Below are 18,921 nucleotides of genomic sequence, written 5' to 3'. Positions count from 1 at the left end.
GATACAGATAAATACGACCTAATATTATACACGGATGCCTCAAAAAATGTCACAGGAGTAGGCTGCTCTGTTACAACCTCTCATTCACTAATTAAGTCATCACTTATACCAGCCATCAGCAGCGTTCATACTGGCGAATTATTTGGTATATTGCAAGCTTTTAACCATATATCTCCACCTAATAAGCAGGTTGCCATATGCACAGACTCTTTAGCATCAATCTATTCTATCAAAAATATATTTACTGATCATCCAATCGTCCAAAAGATCCTAGACTCTTACCAAATTATCTTGTCCCAAAACATAACAGTTACCATAATCTGGCTGCCATCTCATATTGGTATAGAAGGCAATGAAACTGCAGATCACTATGCTAAACTTGCTACAGCATCACCTGAAATCACCGATAAAATTCAAATTTGTAAGGACCTAAAATCATATATTAAAAGAAGAACCAGACTCCTTTGGCAGCAGCATTGGAACTCTAACCGTTCGATCTTACACGAAATACAACCGTCAATAACCAGTCAACCTACATTTGACTATTCAGCCCTCTCAAGACGAGATCTCATTGTGATAAGACGACTTCGGATAGAACATTCAAAACTCACACACGGCTACCTAATGTCCTCTAGCATCCGTCCCTCCTGTCAAATCTGCCAATCACATTTGACAATCAAACATATTCTCACTGAATGCCATCAACATTCGGCCAGAAGATTACAATACAAACTCAAAAGTGAAGTACGAGATATCCTAAACAACCCTGACCAAATAAAAGCTGTGCTACAATTCCTTAGAGATGAACAGTTATATCAAAAAATATAATTAGATTTTAATTTAGACATTGTATAACATATTATTATTATTCCGTATTATTGTAACATATTCTTAATGTAACACTTAATGTTTGTGTAATGAAAATTCATGTTATAGTACCTGTGTAAGTGACCGTAGTAGCCGAGCACGTTAAAGTTGAAATAAAAAAAAAAAAAAAAATTATTTCTCATATTTTTTTAAGCGTAATTTTATTTAAAACTTTAACTCCTGGGTCTATTTATCTGCACAAGTTGTCACAGCCTGGCCACTTTTTTTTTCATGTTCTTTTATAAAATGCTCTATGTATGTGTTAATTCATATGAAATTTTTTTTATTTAAAAAGAGCTTTGTAGGGTGTGTTTATTTTTAATACACGCAGTTCACCTAGACGACTTTTCATAATGTCATTACCCATAGCCTATACAGGGTGTTACAAAAAGGTATGTCATAAATTAAATCACGCATTCCGGGGACAAAAATAAATTGTAAAAATATATAAACAAATACATGTATGTATCTATCTACAATGTATAAATAAATACATCTACTTTACATCGAGCAATTTGCGCAGTAGATGATACAACGCCGCTTAAACTAGGGGAACAAGAAATGCGCATAAATCACCTAACTCAACAAGAAAAAATGCGCACCTGGATGAGTAAACCTTTGCATAGGCGACATCTCAATGAGATTAGCCAAGAATATGTCGACAATACAGCGTCGAACTATTGGTTGACATCAGGAAGAAAGTTTCTCGAGACTGATTGCCATTTAGGATCAAGTTATTTCAACTAAAAATTACCTGAAATATATTGTTAAAGATCCTCAAGTCCAAAATGACAAATGCCGATATGGATGCTAAGCCCAAGAAACCATCCAACATCTTACCGGTAGCTGCCAGGCATTTGTCGGTACTAATTATAAAGAACGCCATGACTTAGTAGGAAATATTATCCACCAAGAACTAACTGACAAACTGGGACTTTCCCAAACCGACCATCTTCCTTATTATTAATACGCCCCTGATAGAATGCTTGAAAATATGACAACAACAAGCTATACTGGGACCGCACTGTGCTTACAGACCAACCAGTGGCGCATAATAGACCGGATCTCATACTAGTTAATAAAATTACTAGGCAAACAACACTTATTGATGTGGCGATACCCAACACCAATAATTTACGTGTTAAATACAACGAAAAGATCTCCAAATACAGAGATCTAGAAATACAGATTAGGAGACAATGGAGAATGGAATGTACTCAGACAGTACCTATTATTCTATCTACTACTGGTGTTATTCCCAAAACCCTTCTAGAGAACATAAAACAGCTGGATCTAAATGAACATAACTATAAGGCCATGTAGAAAGCTGTACTCCTCGCGACGTCCAGATGTGTACGAAAATTTTTGGGAGATACTCCAACATACCAAGTCACCTAGGGCTCCATAACACGGAAAGAGTCCCACCAGAGCTCAATCCTTTTGATACCGTAGGTATCTGAAATGAGTAAATTGTCCCCTTAGAGGGAGCCTGAGCCGTATGGCTAAATCTGGATAATAATAATAACATAAATCACTTAAACCTGTCTTAGTTCCTCTTTCACATGAAACTTTTCAGTCTCATCTGTACTTCTGCTTATTGTTTCTATATTTCAATAAAAAAATAATAGTTATTTTTTTTATTAAATCTTTCAATTCTTCCTGTATTTAAATTAAATAATAAGATATTGAAAATATAACGAATGAAACTTTTTATTCGGCAAGCGAGTTAATATTTCCAATATCCAGACCTGTCTACCAATTGTTCGACTTTTTGGTTGGTCGCGTCCTTTTCCGGTAGACATATTCCAGTGGTGACTGGTGCCTAGTCATGTATACATTCGGACAGAAGTGGTTTCTTCGTTGATGATCCGTGAAAATTTTAGCAAATCCTCCGTTTCGGAAATGCTGAATATATGTTTTTATTCTCGATTGTAGAATACTGCTTTTGGCAGTTTTTGTTGGGATTTTTTATTAAGAGAAAGTGAACGAGAGGGGTTTATGGCGTGTTCACGCTTTGAAAACAGTTGTTGAAACGAGGGAATTCTTTTATTAAGTAACTTTCAGAAAATATATATGCGGAAATTATTTTCGTTCTTGTCAAAAATACAGTGTTATACTTTTTAATGACGGTTTCTGATTTAAATTTTAAAAACGTAAAAATAAATCGTTTATTTTATTACAACCGCGAGAACGTATTCAAATATTTTTTTGTTCATAATTATCGTGTACAGACATTTGATACAAACGATACAGATTATACGTAGAAACATTTAGTACAAACAATTACTAGTGCAGCTTTAAAATAAAACTTAAAACTATGCACTGGTTTAATTAGCTTTAATAAATCTGTACCTTGGTAGAAAAAGGGACAATGTCCAAAATGTGCTATAATAAGTTAACATCATCACTTAAATAGGTAAATTGTACAGCTTTATCAGAAAAAAAGCCAATTTCCAAATATATTTAGTTTCCAAGTTATTTTTATCATAACTAAGTCCATTTTCATTAAAATGAAAAAATGCTGATGTAAATTTTACTGAAGTTTGGCCCTTTAATTATTATTTTAAACTAAGAGCCAATGTCCAGCTTTCTGGACTGTTGTTTACTCATTTCTTTCGTAGATATTGGCCGTAACTAATATATTGTGACAGTTGTCTTTCTAACCCCAATTACAAGGCTGTGAGTGATGTTTTGCGTTTTTTGCTCAGGGTATATTATTGTACAGTATGAGTAAAAGAACTCTAAAAATATAAGGAGAGAGTGTGCATTTTTTTTTTTCTAAAAATGGTAAGTTATTACTGTAATTTGTAAAAATAAAAATTATTATAAAATTTGATTTATTTTAGTTGGCGAAGGTGCCAGTAAAAGTAAATTAACGTCCGCAAGTTGGTTTCCCTCGATCTCCAAAAATTGGGAAAAAAGGGAGATCAAGCACTATGTGGAAACTACGCAGTATGGAGTATGCCTTGCATAGGTATGAGAAACATTTTCGTAGTGAGAAGGTAAATAGGGAGCAAATAATGAGTTACTTAGAGGACATAAAAGTACCAGGAAAACTAATAGTAGCAATTAAATCCACCTACAAGGCGGCAAAAGCGAAAGTACAGATACTAGGAAAAATATTAATGTAATTTGAGATACGAACAGTATAAAACAGGAAAAAGGTCCGAGTCTGCTCTCATTCATAATTATAATGAACAAAATAGTAAAAAAATACGAAAAAGGAAGCCAATCTGGACATAGTTATAGGATATAGGAATCTTTATCCGATAAAAGGTTGCGACCTTCTCTATGCAGAGGACGCCACTTGGTTCTTAAAGCAAATTCAAAAAATAAAACACAAAAATTGATTAACTTATGGAGAAAATAGTATAGATATGAAGTAATGATAGTTAACGAGAAACAAATAAATGAACAAGACAAACAAAATTAAGTGAAAGAGAAAGGATTTAGAAAAGTTATGACATTTGAACCTTACTTGGATACCAATAATAACTTGAATACCAATAATAACACAAGCTAGTGAAAACTGGATACCTAGGAAATAAAGACAAATGCAATAGAAATGAAGCATATTAGGAAAATGGCAGGCAAGACTAAGTGGGACAGAGTGAGAAGTGAAGAAACAAGAAATAGCATTGGTCAAGAAACAATATTCCAAAAAAATCAAAAAGAAACAAATAAATTGGTTCGGTCACGTGGTAAGAATGGAACAAACTCGACTGGTAAAAAGAATAATGGAAATGGGAAAATCAAAGAAAAGAGGAAGAGGCAGACCAGGAAAGAAGTGGCTGGACCAAATGGAAGAATGTAGATTTCCAAAGAGGCAAAACCGTAGAGGAGATAAGGGAATTAGGAAAGAATAGATAAAATAGAGTGGAAAAATTTGATAAATGATAAACCGGAATCACACATCGGCGCTGAAATAAGGAGCGGGAGAAGTTGGTTTCCCTCTGACTTAGATTGTAGCCTGAAATATTAAAATATATAACCATTACGTCCTTTAACTTCTAGTAAATGGGTAAGTAAATAACCCATTTGTGTACCTTCTTAGTTGTTTGTCATTAATTTTGTTTTCTATTTTGTGTGGAAAATTTACGATTCACGTTTAAGGTATTTTCTTACAAGGACGAATACTTTGGGGAGCAAAGTACTAAAAAATTAACTACACTAAAGGAAATTCCCTTTGAGGTAATAACTTAATTCATAAAACTTATCGGTTACAAAAAAAACTGGTTGGTATATTATTATTTACCTACTGACAAAAACTTGCCATAGTAAACTATATATTAGTTAACTGTTAATTTTTTCAAATACATTGTGGTCTAGAAGAAATAGCACATGTTCCTAACAGTGATGATAATTTATTTCGAGAATCTGATTATGCGACATCAGATATTTCAGATGGAGGAGAATATCCGGTTACAGCAGATTTTGAGGTAAGTATTTATTATTGATTTTTTTTAGCTTCATGTTTGTTTTACAATTTTTAGATCTTCTTCTTCTTTCAGTACCTTGTCCGATTACCAAACGTTGGCGATTATATTTAAAAATAATAACTTTGTTTACGGCGGCTCTAAATAAATTAGCGGTGGTCTTTTGTTACAATTCTGGGAGATTTCGGAGCCAGGTTGTTCTTCTTCGGCCTGAGCCTCTCTTTTCGGCGATCTTACCCTGTATTATGAAGTGTAGAAGGTTATACCTCTCTGGATGTCTCATTACATGACCGAAATATTGTAACTTTTGAATTTTTATCGTTTTTGTTATTTCTGTGCTCTTTTTCATTCGATGTAAAACTATTTCATTTCTTATTTGATTAACCCAACTTATCCGCAATACTTGTCAATAAATTCACATCCCAAGGGCCTCCAATTTTTTCATTAATATTCCTGTAAGGGTCTAGCTCTCCATAAAATACAGCAATGTGGAGAATATGTAGCAGCGTATTAATCTGATTTTAAGTTTAACGTAATATCTCTAATAATTAGAATTTTCTTTAATTTATAGAAAACGGCACTGGCTTTTTCAATGCGTATTCTTATTTCTTTATTTATATCTCAGTTATCATTAACGTTTGCGCCCAAATAGGTAATATTGTGGACTCTTTCTAACTCTATTCCATACGATCTGATTTCGTTGGTTGTAACTCCGTTTTGCTGACAACCATAAGTTTTGTCTTAGAAGTATTAAGTTTTAGCCCATATTCATCACATGCTTCAGTTACCCTGTTTATAAGCCGTTGCAGGTCTTCTTCATTGGAGGCAATAAGGACCGTTTCGTCTGCGTATCTGAGATTGTTGACATTAATTCCGTTGATTTTAATGTCCGTATCTTCAACTAAGGCTTCTTTGAAAATAAATTCGGAGTACATATTAAAAAGAAGAGGCGATAGAATACATCCTTGCCTCACTACCCGTCGTATTTCCAGTGTTTCCGTTGTGTTGAGTCCAATTCGTATGTTGCACATTGATGCCAATAAATATTTTTGATAATACGGAGATCTAGGTCATTAATTCTTACCTGTTGCAAGACACCTATAAGTTTGTCAGGGTTTACTCGGTCAAGGCCTTTTCGAAGTCAATAAACACATATATACCGACTGTTTGATATCAATACATCTTTGAACCATGACCTGCAAACTTAAGAGTGCTTCTCTGGTTCCAAGGTTGTTTCTGAAACCCAATTTTATTTCACTTAGTTGTACTTCTATTTTGTTGTAAATTCTTAAGTGCAGTATTCTTAGGAAAATTTTCAGTACATGACTGATCCGACTGATAGTGCGATGATCGCTACACTGTTTGGCATTAATTTTTTTTGGTATCATTACAAATGTTGACAGTAGCCAGTCTGTTGGTATATGTCATGTTTCGTATATTTTACTGAAGAGGCTTAGAAGAGAATGTTTACCTTTATCGTCGAGTAGTTTGATTATTTGGCATAGAATTTCATCTGGACCGGTTACTTTCCTATCCTTTGATAGCTTTAGAGCTCTTTCCATTTCATCGATTGTTATGTTTGGACCAGTCGATATATTTTCGATTTGAATTTCTGTTCTATAGTCATCAAACAGCTCCTCAATATTTTCTTTCCACCTCTCTGATCTGTCTTGTTCATTGACTTAAATATTTCCCTCTTTATTAAGTAAACTACTTGCAGTTGATCTAAGTATATCAGTGTTTCCCAAAGTGGGGGTCGCGAACCCCTGGGGGTCGCCATGAGGTACTAGGGGGGTCGCGGAACATTTCCAAAATAAGACAAAAGCACCACTTTGTTAGATCATGTATTTTTATTTTAACAACGCCGTAAATAGAAATTAACAATTAATTATCAGACGAAATATAAAACTAAATATTAAAGTCCGTAAAAATAAAAGAGTAAAACAAAGTCAAATATAATCTTAATGAGAGCTATGCGCCTGTTTCTGTGAAACTAATCTTTCAAATCTAGCCTGTGTATTTGAGACACACACACAATTATATCATTTTCAAGTACGAGACGATTTCTAACTCTTGTTTTAATGGCAGTCATAGATGAGAAACTTAACTCACACAAATATGATGTTACAAATGGAACCAAACATTTTACAGCTTCACTCGCCAACTGGGGGTATTCCTGCATCTTTTCGGTCCAAAATTGGTCCAAGTTCTGGGAAAAAAATTGGAGCTTCAACATTACATCACTTGATATTTCAATAAGTTTTTCTTTCATGTTTATTGGTATTTCAACATGCTGAAAGGAATCAACTAAAAACGGATTTAGTATACATCTGCAACTGTCGTAACTGTTTTGAATTTCTTCGGCGAAATAATCACAGAGCTGTTGTTTTAAATTGAGCAAAGTAACATGCATGTCAGCAAAAACTTGTTCAAAATTTGTAGCACTGTAACTGGATACATTTTCCATAATTTCCTGAAGGCACTGGAATGAATCGAGTTGTTTTTTGCCAAGTGAGGTCGACCATAAATCGATTTTTCGTAGAAACGCCTTAATTTTATCTGTGGCTGTAATTATATTATTGTCGCGACCTTGTAAATTACTGTTCAAAATATTTAATTGCTCGAAAATATCAGCAAGGAAACCTAGTTTCAGAAGCCAAATAGGATCGGAAAATTGATTTTCATATGGGGACTTCTCATCTTTCAAATACATTAAAAGCTCTGCTCTTAAGTGAAATACTCTTTTTAAGACGTTGCCCCTTGAAAGCCACCTTACTTCGGTGTAATAGAGAAGATTTTCAAATAAAGCACCCATGTCTTCGCAAATTTTTCTAAAAATACGGGTCTGCAAAGCTTTTCCTTTAATGGAATTTACAACTTTAATGATGGTTTTCATAACACAGTCCATTTCAGGAGGTAAAGCTTTGGACGCAAGAGCTTCTCGATGTAAAAAACAATGTCTCCATTGGCATAGGCATTATTTCTTGTAATTTGACGACAAGACCAGATTTATATTCTGTTATAGCTTTAGCGCCATCTGTGCCTATAGCAATACATTTACCCCAGTCAATATCATATTTACTTGTACGTTTCACAAAAGTGTCGAGTAAACATTTTCCAGTGGTATTGGTCTCCAATGGGGAACAAAATAAAATATCTTCTTGAATGCGATAATTTGTATCATATCTTACAAACGTAATGAATTAAGCACAGTTAGATATATCTGTGGATTCGTCCATTTGAAGAGAGAAGTACGTGCATTTATTAAGATTTTCCACAACTTGGGCTTGAATATCTTCTGCCATATCACTAATTCTTCTTTGGATAGTATTATTTGACAGAGGTATTGTATTTAATTTTGCAGCCTCTCTTTCCTCACACATTATATGTACCATTTCAACAGCTGCTGGAAAAATCAGATTTTCAGCAATTGTGTGCGGATTACTAGTTTTGGCAACACGATAAGCAACTTTATAACTTGCTAATAATGCTTTTTCATTAGTAGTGGTTGCCAAGGGAAAACTGTCTTGCTGTTTGTGAAGGACGTTCAGCTTTCTTTTAAAGAATTCTACGGGCTTGTCTTTTTTATCTGGATGTTTGCTATTTAAATGTCGAAGTAGCTTTAATGGCTTCATGCTTTCTTTTGACAAGACTTGTCCACAAATAACACATTGTGGTTTATTGGAAATAACGGTAAAACCATATTTAAGATATTCATCAATGTAGAATCTGTTTTTCTTTTTATTGCTGCTACTGCCACTTTCAGACGTAGATTGTTCTGCACTTCTTTTTAAAAACTTATCCATAATTTATAATTTATCGTAGACGTAAATACGTAAAAAACGGGAATACGTAAGTCGTAAAATATTTACTCATTACTCAACACCGCGTTCGCCACCATAGGCTGTTTGGATTCGAACTGAGGTTTCGTTGCGCATCGCCGCTTATATAAAGCCAAAACGAGGCTACGAGAACGTTCCAGAGTGCCATCTAGTATCGAGCGCTTTCGCGATTATCATGAAAGAGTTTTGCGATGTAGACACAAGCTAATATGTCGCGGTGTACAATGTGCAGTCGACTTCTTATTATTTATTTTTATTGTAAATGCTATTCTGGCAAAAGTACCTACTAGTAATTACTAGTGGGACAGATCGCAATCATTAAAATATTTGTATTAAAATAAAATAATTGTTTTTGATTTAAACTTAAACTTAAAGTAAAATTAAATTTGAGAAACCATCAGATAATTGTAAATTAGGCATGCTATTTCTGTCAAATAATATTGAATAAATGAGTGGGGAGAAATTGGGGGGTCGCGAACAAATTTTTTAGCAAAATGGGGTCGCGGTTTAGATAAGTTTGGGAAACTTTGATCTATATGTTCCAGTTATTTATTTTACCGTTTTGTCTATATTAATTGTGTCATTATTTTTCTGCAGTTCTTCTATTTCAAGATATTTGTTGCTGTAGCATTTTTTTTGCATCCCGGATTTTCCCTGTGAGTTCTTTATGGATTTTATTGTAGTCTTCAGTGTTTTTATTTTGCTGTTTTCGTCTGCTTTCCATTAATCCCAATATTTCATCAGTGATCCATTGTTGTTTGCGCTTATTAATAATTTTATACTTTTTAATTGTTTCTTGCATAATGGTCTTGACATGATTCCAGTGATCTTCGATGTTATGTGTTTCTTGCGATTTGAATCGTCTGCCGCTCATTATGTACGAGAATATTGGATGGTAGTTTAATGGATCGAAACTAAACAGTTTTCTAATATTTTGGACTTTAATTTGCCCTTGTAGCAAACATAAACCAAGAAATTTTTTCATTTCCTCTTTGGAAGTCTCTTTAAAAGTAATACTACGTGAATGTCTGGTTTTGGTTCGTGATTGTCTAGTTTAGGATTTCCCATAATGATTTATAGATTTTACCAATAAATCCATTATACCATTATTCAACAGTTGAGTAAAAATGTCACAAGGAATATGTTAACTTTAAAACATTAAAAATGACATAGTTTTCTTCATTCCACATACACCTGAACTATGTATTAATCATATGCGGCAATTCAACAAATTAATGCACTTCTAATTTTTAGAACGCAAAAGGAAAAATTCTACCAGGATTTTAGCAGGGGTTAGTTATTTAGAACATTGCCATTCTTTATCAAATACAAAATCATACCGCTACCTACTCTGTTGATATTTCATGTTCTGACTGAAATTCACAGAAAACTGGCCCATTTAATTAAGCAGTTTGATGTTCACGTTTAAGTACGTGAAACTGTGAATAGTTACGAACAAATCGCTGTAGATTCCATATTTCAGATAAAAATTGCTTTAACTTTAATTTTACAATTTTACCAAAAAAAATTAAACAGCTAAGCTGTAATAGTTTGGAAAACGTTATACAAAAATATCTGCTGACATATTGTTTTTACTGCTCAGAAAAATAGTAAAACGTCTACTGAACTGCTTACCGTGACTTTGCCATGAATCAGTTTGTGTTAATCTGTGTTTTTATTTGTTATATTTTTAAGTTACGATTTATATTCCTTTTTTAAATACTATGTAGTTTTGACTTGCTTCAAACGTATTTGTATTCGTAAAGTAGCTTAGTAAATAAATAAAAACCATTAGTATATAAGAATTGCGAAGAAAGAGTATGTATAGAGTAAATACGAAAGAGTACATCATAATTCCAGTGACAGATACACAAAACTTGTAGGTATACTGAATAATAATAGTCTCCCGTTTTATACCGCTCGCGGCTTTGGGAGTATAGCAGGGCAGTCTGCTATATCTAGGGCCTACGGTATACAAAGAAGGTAACATGGCCAGTGCTACGCTTCAACCGCCTATTATTACCCCTGGTTTTAGCCAAGGTACTCATTTTATTTAGGCTGAGTTGACCTGGGGCCTATAGACATTTTTAAAAATGTCTAGTTGTTCTTGCCGGCGGTAGGATTCGAACTCCGGACCACCGGCATGCGAGGCAAGCATCCTATCGCTGTCGCCAAGGTAACCAATCACGACAAAGATTGTTACTTTGGCCGGCCAACCACAGCGCTCGTTATTAACTGCGCTGTCATTGGCCTCTCGGCGGAAGTGTGGTGAAAATTCTCAAACACGATGTGTATAAAAAAGCAGCACATCTTCCGAACGGGATCCAGTCGTCATACACTACTAGCCCCATAAGACCTTGTTGGTTCGGTGCGCTACCAAGCTACCTTTGAGTTTTATTAATTAACCAATATCCTGCTATCGTTGAAGACGTCCAAAATTGAAGAATAATACTTAATAATGGTTATCCAATTTAGAAGTTAAATCATCAAGTGTACGAGAAGCGGCGTATCGACTACAAAACGCTTCCTGACAGTGGAACACGACTTTCTGAGATAGAAAAGACATTGGTCTTAGAACTATCTCAAATCGTGTCGAACTGACCACAGCGTTATTTGGGCCTGTCACGGTAAAGAGCGAATAAAAGCCCTGACGGGGACTTGTAATTGCTGTTCCGATCAGGTTGAGCTGCGTCTCCAAAACCTTATGTAAATAGTAACTATATGAATTACTGTTAGCAAAAAGGTAGCTATACGAAACGACTGGCAGCAGGAAGAGTCGACATTGCCGGCATTCTTGTACCTCTCTCGAGGAGAGGGAACGCGGCTACACGAAGCGAGAAGGCCGACATCTTTGTGGAACTTGAGTTATACACCACGCATCAGAATTCAAATATATATTAAATCAGTGTAAGAATATTTTGTCTGTAAGAAAGCTCGAACTGTTAGAGAACTCTGATTGCCGGTGTCCCCTCACCTACCACAAAGGCTCGGCGGAACTTCTTGCCCGTAGCGGCCGATATCTCAATTAACTCCTTAAATACGAAGATGGACTCTCGAAACTTGAGATCCTCTTCGAGAGCGACGGTTGTAGATCGTCCAGAAACCCCTGAAAACCAGGAGGACGCTACGGCCATACGACATCGCTTGCGCTACGCAGGCACGCAGTTATACTGAAAAGGGTTTAAAAAATTTGCTAAAAATTTTAAATAAAATTTTCTTAATGTAGGTATTTAATACAGTTATGAAATGCATAAGTGTGTGAAAACTACAACCATCTATCCCAACTCTCTCAATATTGGCTAAGCTTAACTAAAATATAAATCCATAAGATTAGATTCGATGTATGGTTCTTATTTATTCTGAAATGATTTTTATCAAATATATCGGATTAAATCCGGATCTGTACTTTTAACCCTTGGGAAATCGATCGAGACCACTTTGACGGAAACATTTAACATTTTTTTGTCGATTTCTATTCTATTTAGGCGTTTAAAGTTCGATGTAGTCTTATTTGATGAGTGTTGTGGTCAGTTCGGTGACTGAAAACGACCTTATATAAAGTAAAAATTGCTGTAAAAGAGATTTCCGAAGAGGTTATTGCTAAGACGCAGTCGAAACGGCCCTTTGTGATTATTTAGACCTAAAAAATATAAAAGGGGAACAATAAATGGGCGATTAAAACTTTTGTAGAAACAAAAATTTGGAATTTAATAAAAATATTTTTCTTCACTTGTTTTTTCCTAAAACGTATAAAGAAACATTTGCAATAAATACAAAGTTCTGTAGCTGAACGAAATACTTTTTGTTTCTTTTATTTCATCTTTATGGATGAAAGTCATCAAATAAAATTAGCAAGATAATTCAGTGTTCTAAGGTATAAAATGTAAAATTATTATTGAAAATGAAATAACTCGAAAATGCTGACTTGATGAAAAGAATACGCTATACAAATTAAATTTATATGTAACTATGCCCTAAATAATATGCCAGTCTGCAATAATTGACTGATTAACTTTTTAATAAATATTGTCGAAAGTCCACAGATTTATTTCTTCATAAATTGCTTTATGTTTCACATTTTTTTATTATTTATTTATGCCCCAACCTCAAGGAGTCATTGGCGTAGTACAATTTAGAATTTGACAATTCTTTTTTTCTTATTTAAACAAATACACCCGCATCAACCAATAAGGATTATTAGCGGGGGGTCATACACAAACAGTAAGATACATATTGTTACATAAAAAAAATGTTTTTTTACAATCTGGTATATATTTTAGTAATTTTAAGATAACTTAATAAAGACTGTAAGTTTGACGTTAGTACACTTTTTAAATTGTCACTAAGGGCACAAGCGATACTTTTGTTCTGGTACACTGAACACTCGACAATTATATGTTTTACTGACAACTGAGTATTGCACTTGGTACACATCGGAGCAGCCTGCTGGTTGAAGATATGCCTGTGGGTAAGGAAAGTATGTCCTATTCGGAGTCGGTTGCTGATGACTTTGTTTTTTCTATTACTTGGTAAGATAAGTTTGGTTCCTACTTGACTTAGACATTCTTTGAGTTTGTTGGCAGTGTAATCCCAAGTAGATTGTACGCTCTGTACATGTGGGCTTTGATATTTACTTTGTGATCGGCCAAAGGCATTTGATTTATGATAGCAATACGTTGGTCGATTGTCGCATTTCTTGCCAGAGTCCACTTCCTCATTACCACTTATTCCCATATGGGAAGGTATCCAGATGAAGAAAATATCTTGTTGTTGAGTCTGTAGATGAGATAACTCTTCTTTGATCTTAAGAAATATGGCGTGAGTTGTATATGGCTGTTTTATTCCAAGTAATGCGCTCATTAAATCAGTGATGATGGCAAATATTGGTGGTTATTGATGGTTATTTTAGGTTCTGTAATATCCTGAAGATCTGTCAGATAATTTAAATTAACCTAACTTTTCGCTTCTTGTTTGTTTTTGAAAAAATGGATTTTGTAAATTTGTTATTACTTAATGAATTAAATGATGTGACAGTAAGAAATTATGTAAATGTAGAGCAACATCAGTTACGGGACACCAGTAACCCATTTGAAATAGATAACCAGCTCTAGCACTTTAGCTCATAAAGTATTTTAGGGTGTCAAAAACATTGCTAGGTATGTTGTAGATACTTTGCGACCTGTAGTTCCTAAGAGACAAAGGGCTAACTAAATTGCAATAGAATTAAAGGTTCTCTCCCTACTTAATTTTGTAGGAAATGGAAGTTACCAAAAATGTACTGGTAACAACCTATTATTTTGAATGGAACAAAGTACATTTAGTAAAGTATTAACAAAAATAACTGCAGGGATAGTGGAACACTTGGTGCCAAAATGGTGAAAAAGATAAAGTACAGCCTTTAGTTCTCATAGAAATGATTTTAACGGAGGCAAACCAAAACAATGGTTAGGTGTTGGAAGCACAAAGAATAAGAAGTGTTATTGCTGCAAACTTTGTGTAGTGAAACAAAAACTATCTAAAACATATTACTAAGTGGCTCAAAATTTTCTAAAATGTTTAGATAATACGAAGATATTATATTGCTGAAAACTGTATTAAGTATAACATATTAAATTAAAAATGTTTATATATTGTTAAAAACAAAAACATAAATTATGTTTGTTACAATTAATTACAAAAATGACACAACACTAACAAAATAAAAATATATTACACCTAAAATATACTACTACAAAGAACAAGGTTTGTAGCACAGGCATTACAATTTTGGGCTGTATAGAACCTTTGTGGAACCTGACATAAAATTCATGGTAGCATACCTTACATAGATAGAGCATTTCATCAGGTAAGAGGTAGGTGCAAGAGTCGGAAAGGTGGTTTTTAACAGAAGAGGGCTGATGGGACAATAAACCAGAAGAAGACCCAAGACTTAGGTATCAAGACAATTTACACAAGGATGATTTAAAATCTATTGGAGTTAGAATGTAGAGAAGAGTTGGTAGACACAGGGGTGAATGGAGGATTGTCCTAAAGAAATATTTGCACAAGCACAGGGTTTTACATTACAGCCCTGTTAAAGCTGGAAACATATTCCTGTGTTGAATTGATGTTGACTAATGATAATGGTAAAACAAACTAAAATATATTACAAAATGGTCCAAATGTTCTCATAACCCTTAGAGAATATGAAGAAGTATTATTGCTGCAAACTTTGTGTTGTAAAATAAAAAAAATAAAAACAAATTGTTAAATAAAAGTGTTTATAATTAGTATATTTTATAATGATATGTAGGTATTTATGTTACAATTGGTTACAAAATCAAAAAGAATAACACAACCATCAAGACAAAACAAAAAATCTGAAACGTATTAAAAAGTGGCTAAAAAATTTTGAGTTATAAAAGTGTTAAATAAAAATGTTTATATTTAGTTTATTCCATAATTGAGATATAATTTTATAAAGGATATGTTTATAGAATTTTAAATAAAACTATTGCCTTTTTAATTTTCACATGTTGATTTCCTTTTCCTTCAAGAGTCCACTGCTGAACATAGGCCTCTTCCTCTTGTTTCCAACCCCGTCTATCTTGCGCCGCTCTCATCCAGTTTTTATTGAGTCTTCTTAAATCTTAAATCCATCTTGTACGTGGTCGACCGACGCTTCTCTTGTCTTCCCTTGGCCTTCATTCCAATAACCTCTTTGTCCATCGCCCATCTGTCATTCTGGCTATGTGTCCTGCACATCTCCATTTTAGTCTGGCTATCTTCTCGATGATGTCAGTCACTCCGGTTCTTCTCCCGATGACTTCGTTGGTTATTCTGTCTCGCAGAGTTATTCCTAACATGGACCGCTCCATTCTTCTCTGCGTGACTCTCAGTTTGGTAGCTGCTGCTTTTGTTAAGGTAAGTGTTTCTGCTCCGTACGTCAAGACTGGGAGGACGCACTGATCAAATACCTTTCTTATTAGGCATGTGGGCAGCTCACTTTTAAAAGTTTCTCTCAGTTTTCCAAATGCTTCCCACCCAAGGCCGATTCTTGTCTTCAGTTCATGAGTCTGGTTATCCCTGCCAATCATAATTTCATGTCCCAGGTATTTATATCTATCTACGAGTTCTATTTCTTTCCCACCAATACTGATGTTCTGGTTGGGTACCAAATTGGTCATGATTTTTGTTTTCGAGATATTTATATTTAAACCTACACTTTCTGTAGCCACAACGAGTTCCTGTGCCATCTCTCTTGCCATACCTAGATCTTCAGCTATTATAAGTATATCATCGGCGAAACGTGAGTTGTTTAGATATTTTCCATCTATTTTTATTCCCTTTGTCATCCATTCCAAATTCTTAAAAGCATGTTCTAGCACCGTATTAAAAAGTTTAGGTGACATTGGGCCTCCTTGTCTAATATATATATTTTTTTATTTTAAAAAATAAACATAATACATCGATCATTAATTTTTACCGTTAAAATCAAATGTATTTATAATCTGGGGCTTCTCAAGATGAATCTTTAAAATGAGTTGCAAAATCTTCCACTCATTGAACACCTAAAAATTTAGCATTTATTAAATTTGATAGTAACAGAAATTAATTTTCTTACATGTCTTCATTGTTCTCCTGTTTTTTAGGGCCACCATCTACTGTATTTACCATGATAGCAAATTCCTCTCACAATTGGGCTACTTTCTTAGCCTTCCTTGACTATTTTGTCAGTAAGCACTATTTATTTTTATGAAGTCTAACATCACTTCCAATTGTTTCCTGGTTGTTTTCTTTTTAATTGAAGCCATTAGTTTATTTTATTATAATTATAGAAAAATGGTAAATTGTTTCCACAAATTACATACAATAACATAACCTAACTAAGAGCGAAAACGGCACGTAATTTTAGACAGCTCAAAAATTACATTTACATATAGATAAATTACATATCAAGATAGACAACCCGTTATACGTAGTTTTTACATCATACCGATTTGAAAATTTTTACATAAATGTGTTAAAATCTGAGTTTTCAGCATGTAATTATTTCACATAAATGATACATCATAGCCCTCATTGGCTTACACAGGGGCCATGCTAATCTTCTCTGTATCGTTCCAATTTTAGTATATGTACCGCCGAAGCGAGCAAAAAAAAAATATCGTTTTAAAGATATTATTTGGAAAATATTAAATAATATCTTATTTTTAATTAAAAGACGTAATTTTTGTCACAATTTAATCTCAATTCATCACATACTTCCGTGAATGGTCAGTTAATATTAAATTAATATTCCCTTTTAGTAAAAGAAAGAACCCGTTACTACACCAACCAAAACCAAGGTTTCAAGGCGAGAAAGGGGCTACGCGCGACGGTTCTATTAGTATTTTTCTGAAGCTTTTTTCTTGTGACATCCTATAGTCGGTTCACAATTTGTCGATAGCTCACTACAAGTTTAACCCTTATTAGAGAACTGAAATACAGAGAGGATAGGTAATACGATATAGTAGTAAAAACCAACCTAAAACTGACGGTTTAAGATGTTTTCGACTAACCCACCTTGTATCTGAAGGAATACAATACAGCAGTCAACCTTATAATCCGATTACGAAGGTATTTTGGTTACAGATGACCGACCAGTGTCGTAGAGTAAATGATTGAAACATTTATGTGAACTAAATAAATACATTTTTTAAATTGTACTTATGTAAATTGTATTTTTGTTTTAATAAAACTTCTTTATTTTATTCAAAAATAAAAAGTTTCTTGCCATTTCTAAAAGATACATTTATTTAATTAAGGGGAAAGGAGCCAAATGTCGCCTGGCAAAATTTTTAATGTGTTTTAAATGTATCCATTATTTTCGAGTCCGAAGAAAACTAATAAATATACTTGAAAAATTTAAACGCAGAATGAAAGACTACATTATTACTGAGGGCAGAAAGTCACTGAAAACTTTTACAATGTTTATTTTAATATGTTATGTAACAGGGGTGGAAATAAAAGAGAAAATATAGTATAATTTTTAATTGAAAAAATTGCATGCAAAAGAAGCTTTTTATTTATTCTAATAAAAATTTCATTCTGCCTTTAAATTTTTCAAAAATGCTTTTTAGTTTTCTCAGGATTAAAAAAAAATGGATACATTTAAAACACATTGAACATTTTGACAGGTGACATTTTGCGCCTCTCCCCTTTAATACCTTACGATTACAACTACTGTTACTTTAGAAAACTATTCAAATTCAAAATAAATAGTTCAATAGAGTTCAATTGGATTTATTTCGCAGTTGTAGGGTGGAAGTCTAAGGACTGAATAATGTTTCGCCTTTCCGCCATTTTATCAAGTACGTATTTCTCGAACTTAGATTTGTGTTATCGGGCAATTTTTAAAAGTTCTGCATTTACCATTCCATCTTCGTAAGGCAGATACTTATTCCGCAGCCAGTCAAGAATATCCTGTTTCTTCCACGCAGTCGTTGGAAGTCTTTCTACTAGTCGTGAATGATAAGGTGTAATATCTAATACTATAATTGAATTTGGTGGTATGTGTTCAATCATCTGCTCAAAATACTCTTCGAAAACATTAACTGTCATCTCCTCGTGATAGTCTTTTGTGCTTTTGCACTGAAATTTCCACAAACCATGCTTAACAAATCCATTTTCACTGCCAATGTGAGAAATTATTAATCTACTGTCTTTACCAGAAGGTGGGAAGATACCAGTAGACCAACCTTCCATAAAGGCTTGCCTGGAGCTTAATACATTTTTATCTGACTAAATTTTTTTAG

The 18,921-nt window shown here is 33.8% G+C and overlaps 1 pseudogene; it reads right to left on the bottom strand.

Annotated features, from left to right (window-relative positions):
* Positions 1-17,180: 17,180 nt before the first annotated feature.
* LOC140437949 (U6 spliceosomal RNA) lies at positions 17,181-17,279 on the bottom strand (annotated as a pseudogene).
* Positions 17,280-18,921: the final 1,642 nt, after the last annotated feature.

Source organism: Diabrotica undecimpunctata, chromosome 3 (genome assembly GCF_040954645.1).
Source record: "Diabrotica undecimpunctata isolate CICGRU chromosome 3, icDiaUnde3, whole genome shotgun sequence".
NCBI lineage: Eukaryota > Metazoa > Arthropoda > Insecta > Coleoptera > Chrysomelidae > Diabrotica > Diabrotica undecimpunctata.
This window is presented reverse-complemented; position numbering and strand designations above follow the sequence as displayed.